This window comes from Echiichthys vipera (genome assembly GCF_963691815.1).
Source record: "Echiichthys vipera genome assembly, chromosome: 21".
In the NCBI taxonomy this organism is placed as follows: domain Eukaryota; kingdom Metazoa; phylum Chordata; class Actinopteri; order Perciformes; family Trachinidae; genus Echiichthys; species Echiichthys vipera.
The window spans coordinates 10,027,639-10,036,517 of NC_139846.1; the positions used below are offsets into that span (position 1 = coordinate 10,027,639).

Consider the following 8,879-nt stretch of genomic DNA (forward strand, 5'->3'; position numbering starts at 1 on the left):
AAGGTGACATCTTGCAGCATGAGTGTGAGGCAACATGAGCTTAAGGCCTGATTTAAACAAGAGATGAAGTCACGGATGTTCCCAAAATGTTCTCCCAATTATTTTCTTTTTTTTTTGTCAGCACTTAAAAAGCAAAAATGAAGAGTGTCTACATGACGTGATTAGAGCATTAACTGTCTGAACATCTTAGAACAGAATAAATTCAGCAAAGAGAAAAATTCTGAACTTTGAAATGGACTGAAATGAAAAAAGCATGTTTAAGTGTATTTTATGAATGCCATCAAAGGTTTAAATCCTTCCATCAGAACATTTTATCTTGAGGAAGATCCAACATAATTAATAGAATCAAGTCTACAGATGTTTTTCTGACAAACATCCAAAGTAAAGTTTCTTAAAAGCTGTTGCTCTTACCTAAACAAAGTTCCAGAAGAAAAGAGTTTAAAAAAAAAAAAGAAGAAATTTCAGAAAGTCCGAATGCTGAAGTCGGTCAAACAGCAGCTAAACCACAGTGCAGAAACCGGCTAATACATGCTTTCTACTGAACCAGAAGCAGCGTCCTCAACCTTCGTGTATCTGAATGGCCACCACAGGTTCAAGCCTGAGGTTGCTTCCTGAGACAGGCACTGGAGATGTCACCTCCTCCCTCTCTCTTTCGCTCTGCCTCATACGCACAAACTCCCTCCCGCTTTCTCTCCCCCTGTCTCTTCCCCCTTGTGTCCTCTGACTGGAGAACTCCTCAGACAATGTTCACCCCACCTCAGGCTCTGAGACAGACACAAAGCAGCAGGACTACGGTCCCCTTCCTTATTTATGAATAAAGTCCACCTAAATAGAACTGAGCAAAGGACAGGTGGCCAGCAAATATAGGCACAGAAAGGGAAAAAAAGAGGGTGAGTCTTATACTGCCCCTGCACCCATCAACACCCCCCTCACCCCACACACACACACACTTCTATCAGGGTGGTCGATGAGTTCCTGCCCAGAGGGGGCTTTTTAATGTGCTCATCACGGGAATCGTCTCTCTTTGATATGACACATGATAATCTATGAAAATGTTAATCAATAGAAATAGTTTAAGCTGTCGTTAAAAACGTGAGCCGGCTGGTCAATGCTCACATCCCTGGTAACAATGTCACTAGTCATCAGGGCTTCATTTGTGGAGCACTTAAATGTGGGACACTGCACATCAATGCACCTCTCTGCCCGCCGAGGTAAACACATTTTCCCCTCTGTCTGAGCCTGGCCACACTCTGCATTCATTTGGGTCCACCCCCACCTCCTGCCTCCTCTCCTTTGAGTTGCTTGATAGGTCCACTGGAGGGCAAAATTAATACCTAATTGAATCTTGCAGTCATCAAAATAATCAATAGTTTTTTATTATTTGTTCTTCACAGTCTGTTGACTGTTTGAAAGCTCAGAGGGACAGGGCACAGCACAGGCAGCCCTGAAATTTCTACCGTCTCACAATGTAATTTTCACTGGGGCATGAGAGTTTGCAAGACCTATAAAAAATGAGAGCAGTGGTTTTTGTTAGGAGGTGAGGGGAAGAAAATAAAGGAAAAATGGGAATCTTTGCCCCAGCAGCTACGATGAAAAATAGAATAAACAAGCTACTGACACTTCAGAGAGGGGCAGGGTCCTTTCTGTCCATCCCTCCATCTTTTTCCCTTTCCCCTTTTCTCCTTATTTCATCATATCAGGAGTGTGGCGGTACCTCTCTAATGCTGGCATTTCTCTTCCTGACAGACTCCAAACAAGTGCTGGGAATGAGATCAGAGCTCTAATCTTCCCCTGGCCTCTGAGGCTGGAGGATAAGGGGGCAACACATCCCTCACCATCTTACGCAGCTGTTAATTACCTCATTTCAAAACAGTTTGCTTTGCCTATTTGCCATCATGCCACCAGCCTGGGTGTGTTTATCAATTTAAGCTCAGGGAGTAATGTAATTACACATAATGGGATAACTGTAATCTTATTGTAAAAAATCCGTAATAAAAAGGGATATTTAAAAATTACCATAAGAAATTACATTACGCATTCTAAGCAGTGGATGTGTAAAGGATTAGCTTCATTTTTTTAAAGTAACCCTCAGACCTCTGATCAAAGCAATAATGTGAGTTTGTGTGTGTGTGTGTGTGTGTGTGTGAGTTTGTGTGTGTGTGTGCGTGTGTGTGTGTGTGTGTGTGTGTGTGTGTGTGTGTGTTTGTGTGTGTTTGCGTGTGTGTGTTTGTGTGTGTGTGTGTGCGTGTGTTTGTGTGTGTGCGTGTGTGTGTGTGCGTGTGTGTGTAAGAGGTGGGAGCAGACATGAGGGAGGTTCGTCTCATTTCTTTTCTGTTCACTCAGTCTGGCCACAGCTCAGAAACAGGTTGCAGGAACAAGAAAAAGCACTTGATCCCCCCCTTCTGCCTCCCGCTCACCAAACTCCCCCAGTGGCCGAATAATGAGTGGTATGCAGAGTCCCGAGCGTCATCAGATACCCCTGCTAATAGCTAGTGGTCTTACCAGTGCTGTTACAGTGTGAGGGACACTGAGTGAGGGGTTTCAGCCTGTCACCGTTACACTCCACCCCGACACTCGAGGCTCCTCTGTTAATGAACAGAGAAAAGAAACATCAATACATCAGAACTGTCATAATGCTGTTTTATCGTTTTCACTATGATCTCTGAAATTTATATCAGTATTCAATATGAAGTTCCCAAACAGATGGAACAGTGCAACAGAGAATCTATGCTGTTGTTAAGTACACAAAATATGAATGTACTTCACAGTTCATTACAGGCATCTATACAACACTTACACTGCCGTACGTTTTCAAACGGTTGAACACGTTATTAAGTGTGGTGAACAAACAGAGGTCTAGTCTTGGTGATGTTGGAGTTATAGGGTGAAGATAACAGAGTACAGTTGCATACCTGTAGAGCTGCAACATTTGTTTAAATTAATCAATTAATCATTTGTTTTAATGAAAGCAACTATTTTGATGATCAATTCATCACTTTGGTTATTTTTTAAGCAAAAAGAGCCCACATTTTGTAGTTCCAGCTTTACAAATGTGAGAATTTGATTCTTTTGTCTTTGTCCTACATGATAGTAAATTGAGCATCTTTGGGTTTTGGACCAATGGTCAAATAAGACATACAAGGTTAATACATCACCTTGAGCTGCTCAATTAACTGAGAAAATAATGAGCAGATTAATCGATAATGAAAATCATTGCTAGTTGCAGACATATACTACAAATTAAACTCTCTTGCACACAAACTGTCTTTAAATGCTAGTGAAAATATATATTATATATATATTATATATATATACATGTTTTCTAATATCTTCTTCAATCTCTCTGACCACCCGTTGCAACTAGTGCATTTTATTTTGCAGCACTCTTTGACCCTTTTTCTTATGACATTACACTTTGGAAGAATAATGCACGCAGAAATCAATCATTGCTAGTGTGCGTACAGTACTGACTTTTATATGTATACTTAATTTTCTAACTTATCCAGTGAAACAAACTACATATTCTAAACCTTAGAGCTGCACGATTTTGGTTAAAACGATGAACATGTTTATTTGTATTAGTAGGACATGCATTTTAAATGTTTATAAGTAAATGTCGCAATCGCTCATTTAATTATGGGAAGTCAAAATCTTGATTGCCATAAATATTAAATTAATTGTCCAGCCCTACCAAACCTGCAGCATTAATATGTAATATGGGATTGGGAAACATCTTATGAGTTTTATAATTCCCATAATGCACTGGAGATCAGTTAGTTTTCCTGCCTTGTGCCCATGCTCGGATAGGCCTTAGCACAACTGCAACCCTGAACTCGAGGCCAGTGTGACAAAAATCATTAAAAAATTAGGTGTAAAATCTACCCAAAAAACATTGCATCCTGTGTCAGACGTCACATGTTCTTATTAATATTAATGTTGTTGAATCATGGGTCTGCCTTATTGGTCGTGTATTCCAAGCACTACACAAATAATCTATTAACTCCAATCAGTCTATGGCAGCTTTAGTTAAAACTCATTATCACTGCTGTAATAAAGGAGGAATCACAGAGTATGATCGCGACATGTTGCCTACGATAACAATGGTATCACCATAAAGCCATTTTGTGATACCTGATACATTGCATGACATTCCTCTTCATCAGAATATCTGTGTAACTGATGAAGAAAAATACCCATAAAAAGGCAAAAAGCAGGAATTATGCATGTATTCACTGCAAAGATCTCTTGACTTGACTTGATTGTGGGGTCACTTCCACGGAATTTGACAACTGAGATGAATCAAAGTACAACAAAGTGCAGAGAGTCTTAGCTTAGTGCCTCTTTAACACACACAGGCTGCAACTTGTCCAAGTCCATGTGTGCTATGATTCCAATGTAAAATGACTTACATACACTATATATCATTTACAGAAAACTCAAAAAATGAATAATTTAATGCAAAAAAATACACATTTCTCTCTGTAATAAAAATATTGATATTTGACACGAGTGTATCAATAATGTATCGCAAGAGGAAGTAATATGATATATTGCTGTATCAATATTTTGTCCTTCCCCTTGGTCCAAGTGGCCTACTGGCTAAAAAGCAAATGCATTCATACTGTCATTAGCTGATTAATTTTTCAACTGGAACCTGATGAATTAATATTCCTTGTAATGCAATCCTAATGACCTAAGTAATGAAAACACAGATACTGCCAAAATCAATATTCAATATTGGCCATCAGTGATACATTTTCACCCCTGCAGTAAAACCAGTTAAATGTGTCACCTTGTCAGCCACTCTTTTATTCAGTTAAATTTAAATTAAGTATAAAATGAGGGCTTAGTGAGATCTAATACTGTACGTACTTGCTCCTGTAAACATGTAAGACTGTATGTAAGATTTAAAGAAGATACATGTTTTAGTGTTTTAAGAAAAATATTTCCTTTCTCAAAGTCATAGTGTTGATTTTACGGATTTTATTTTTTAAGGAAATAATACATTTATAATAAAAATAATACATTTCAAGAATTAAGTAGTAAACATCAAATATTCAATGTATTAATCAAAGGACAACAATAATTCTGAAGCACTTATTTTGAATAGCCGTTTTCACCTACTGTATTGGGCATATATGCCAAGTCCCAAATGACTAATGTGGTACGGTAGATGGTGATTTGTCTCCCCCTTAGGGTTATTAACCAAACTGTCCCCCTCTCTCGTGGCAAAATGGATCTATGGCTCTGTAGTTACATAGTTTCTCCAAAGCACCTTTATGCATGCAGACATGAACTTGTGCTTTTAATGATTTCTGGGATTTACTTGTGATAAAATGCAGTAGGTTCATATTGTTTTACCTATCACATTACTAGCTAAACTACTTACTACTTCCTTTGAATACACTCTTTTGGTCTAACAGGCCGGTGGCATAAATAAGTAAATAATTAGAGGTGATTTTTTTTTCACATTCATTAATATGATCAGCAGTTATTCCTCTCTACTCCACTAAAGCTTAAAACGCTCCCCAGTGAATGGTCGGTGGGTCAGTGAAGGCTGAGGGCTATCAAAGCAGTGTATTAAAAGGAGCTCTTTGAAGCTTGTAAACCATGGTGCCCAGCAGGTCCACAACAGATAGATGCCTCTGATTGGTCAGGTGTGTGTGTGTGTGTGTTTTTTTGCTGGATCGATCCACGGAGCTGACATTCTGGAGCATCAAAGCTTTCAGCACACTAATCTGACTCCTCCTATGAGGGCAAGGGTTGTTTTTATTATTTTCCTTTTTTCTCTCTCTATGAAATGCTTATACCTCAGAGGGGCTCCTGCATGCTTATGATATGAGAGTGGGCGAATCATGTGTGTTAAAGGTTTGAAAGGGAATAAAAACATATTGAAATCAAGCTCAGACAGTGTATTTATCAACCAATAAATAATGCAAAACTATAGAGAGAGACGGGGAGAGCAGCAGAGAATCACAGGGCCATCCGTGGGGCATGGCATCGGCAGCAGAGGAGTGACACCACAAAGATTCACACACCGCTGCTCCTCAAAGTCAGTTTCCCCTCACACTGTCTCTGGAGACCTGTGCCACATACACACTCATGAAAGGTGTGAAAATCAGATTTCCCAAAAAGGATCGGTAATTCTCTGTGAGGGTGGAAGCCGCAATCAATAAATCATTGCTAAGTAGATTGTAAAGAAAAAAAAAAATATTCCCCTTTGGTATCAGTGCATTAGGATTCTCCGGAGGATGGATGATGTGAGATGGGGGTGTGAGACAATCTCGATAAAGAAGAGGCAAATCATACCTTTGGCATTCATCTGGACTCTAGCAAGCAGCTGTCAGCAGAGTGAAGAAGGACCAGAACAGTCGACTAATATCTGAGGGATTTATTTGGCCATCGAGTTGAGGAATGTCTGGAAATATATAAAGCCAATAAGCTAATTGACCATTTTAACAACATGCATGAACACAGCCTTCTGCATCATTTTCATGTTGAGATTATGAGCTCTGATTTGGTACATTACAAAAAAATGTTATTCAGTCATTGCAATGGGATTTTGTTTATCAAGGTATGCATAGGCAACACGTTTGGAAACATCTGTTGCAGTCAATAGGGGGAAAGTAGCTAAGTACTGTACTGTATAATTTAAAGCCAAGTCAAGTCAAACTTTATTTGTATAGCCATCCAGTGACTTACGTACGCACAAAATACCAAACACATGAATACAAAAGGAAACAACTATGAACAGAAGGAAACAATAAATAGAATGACAGCGACAGACTTGCAGTACAACAGAAGATGAAGACAAGGTGTCAGACTCAATCGAGAGACAATAAGAGGAGGTGGTTCTTCAGCAGCGACTTAAAGGTTTCTGTGGTCTGAACAGTATTTATATAAAAAGGTAAACTGTTCCAGAGATTAGGGGCAGCAACCGCAAAAGCTCAGTCGCCTTTTTGTCTAGTTCTGGGAACATCCAGGAGCATCTTATTGGTCGACCTCAGTGCTCTAACTTTTAGTAAGATGCAAAAGTTCTGTTAGATAAAAAGGTAAAAGTTGCTTTTATACTACCTTATCTGTCTACTCCTTTACTTTTTCAGAAATATTGTACTTTGCACTTTTGGATTTTACATTTGCATTGTCAAAATAGGTTCTACCTATATTAGAGGAGGACATTCTGTGTGATAATTACTGTTATGTTTAGCATATTTTGCTAGTAAAGCAATGATATTACTTGCCATTAAGTATTTTAACATTGCTGTCAGTGGAAGTATTCAGATCCTTTACTTTACTACTACTAAAATAGGAGATGTAGCAATACAATATAAAAATACTCCATTACAAATGAAAGTCCTGCATTCAAATTCTTACAAAGTATGAACACATTACCAGTAAAAGTAATCATAGTTATTACTCACTGAGGATGGTTAATGTATAACTAGCATTTGATGTAGTTTTTAACTACGTTACGCTGTCTAGTTCATTCTAACAATGCTCTGTATCTCATTTTGCTTATTATATGGTTTGTATGAAAATATTAAGCTGCAAAGTAACCAGTCACTGGTTAGCTGTCAGATAAATGTATACTGTAGTTTAGTGGAGTAATTAGTACAATATATCTCACTGAAATTTAGTAGAGAAGAAGCATTAAGAACCATAAAATGAAAATATTCAAGTACTTTGAAACCTGTACTTGAGTAGCTTAGAGGTATCTTTAACTATTAAGTTACTTTTCCATTACAGTGTCTTCACTTATGTTATAAGTACTAATACCACACTGAGAAAAATACTCCACTACAAGCAAAAATCCTGCATTCAAAACCTTGCTTAGGCAAAAGTATGTATTCAGAATTGTCAGCAAAATATAATAAAAGCAATAGCAGTAATTGTGCAGGAAAATGGTTCCTGTCAGTTTAGTAGTTCAACAGATTATTCATCTTAAGAAGTGGGATGATACAACAGTTTACTACTAAACCCCTATAGGAAAACTTCCTCCTTTACTTTATCACAAGCATCCACATTCAAAATCAACACTTTAACCAACATTTAAAGTCATTAGTAGCTAGAGCTGTCAGACAGTTTGTGTGGAGTAAAAAAGTACAAATGTTCTTCTATGTATTTGTGGAAGTATAAAGTTGTATAAAAATGGAAATACTTAAGTCAAGTGGGCAAGTACCCTGAAGTTATATTGCAGTAGACTACTTAATTTAACTGCATCCCACTACTGATCGATTGTTAGCCATGAACGATTCATTCATCCACTTGGGGAAAAGTATTGAGGTCTAATAGTTTATCTAACAATTTATTACATTTAGCACTGTTCAAATTGGCTTGGTAAAGCCTCTATGAAGATATTATTTGTGGTATATATCCTACCTGTACTTGGTGCAGCATAAGACTTTAAAACACCTTAGCGCCTATGGAAACATGGCTTGGAAATTAAAAATGTACACATGATATCAAAGTTGAGTGTCTCATTAAGCATCTACAAAAATCTGAGTGAAAATAAACGTTTATAACTATTAGAAAGCATGTTTCCAAAAACAGCTCATTTTGCTGTTTGGACCATTTCTGTGTGGGCGTGGCAGCTCCCATGGCAACAGTCAGAAACTATAAGCTAACCAACACGTTTTCATAAACTTGCTAATTTAGCTAGTCAACATAAAGTGCCAAACTAACAAATTAATTAGTTAAAACTAAGTAAAAATTAGTTTTGAGGGCAGAAATGTTTTTAGTAACTATAAATACCACGTTAAAAAACATTTAAATGTCTAACCTGTTGTTAATAAGCTAGTGTCACCTCCTCTCTCCTCTCTGAGCAGAACGACTCCAATGCCCATAATGCTTCACGGCTTTGTTTCTGTCATGTGATTTAA

General features: G+C 37.9%; 1 protein-coding gene across 1 annotated transcript in view; it reads right to left on the reverse strand.

Annotated features, from left to right (window-relative positions):
• Positions 1–6,380, reverse strand: part of pou6f2 (POU class 6 homeobox 2) — a gene marked incomplete at its 3' end in the record, with an annotated part of 73,541 nt that extends 67,161 nt beyond the window's left edge. The window contains exon 1 of the mRNA XM_083935746.1: positions 6,310–6,380. The remainder of the gene's footprint in view (positions 1–6,309) is intronic.
• Positions 6,381–8,879: the final 2,499 nt, after the last annotated feature.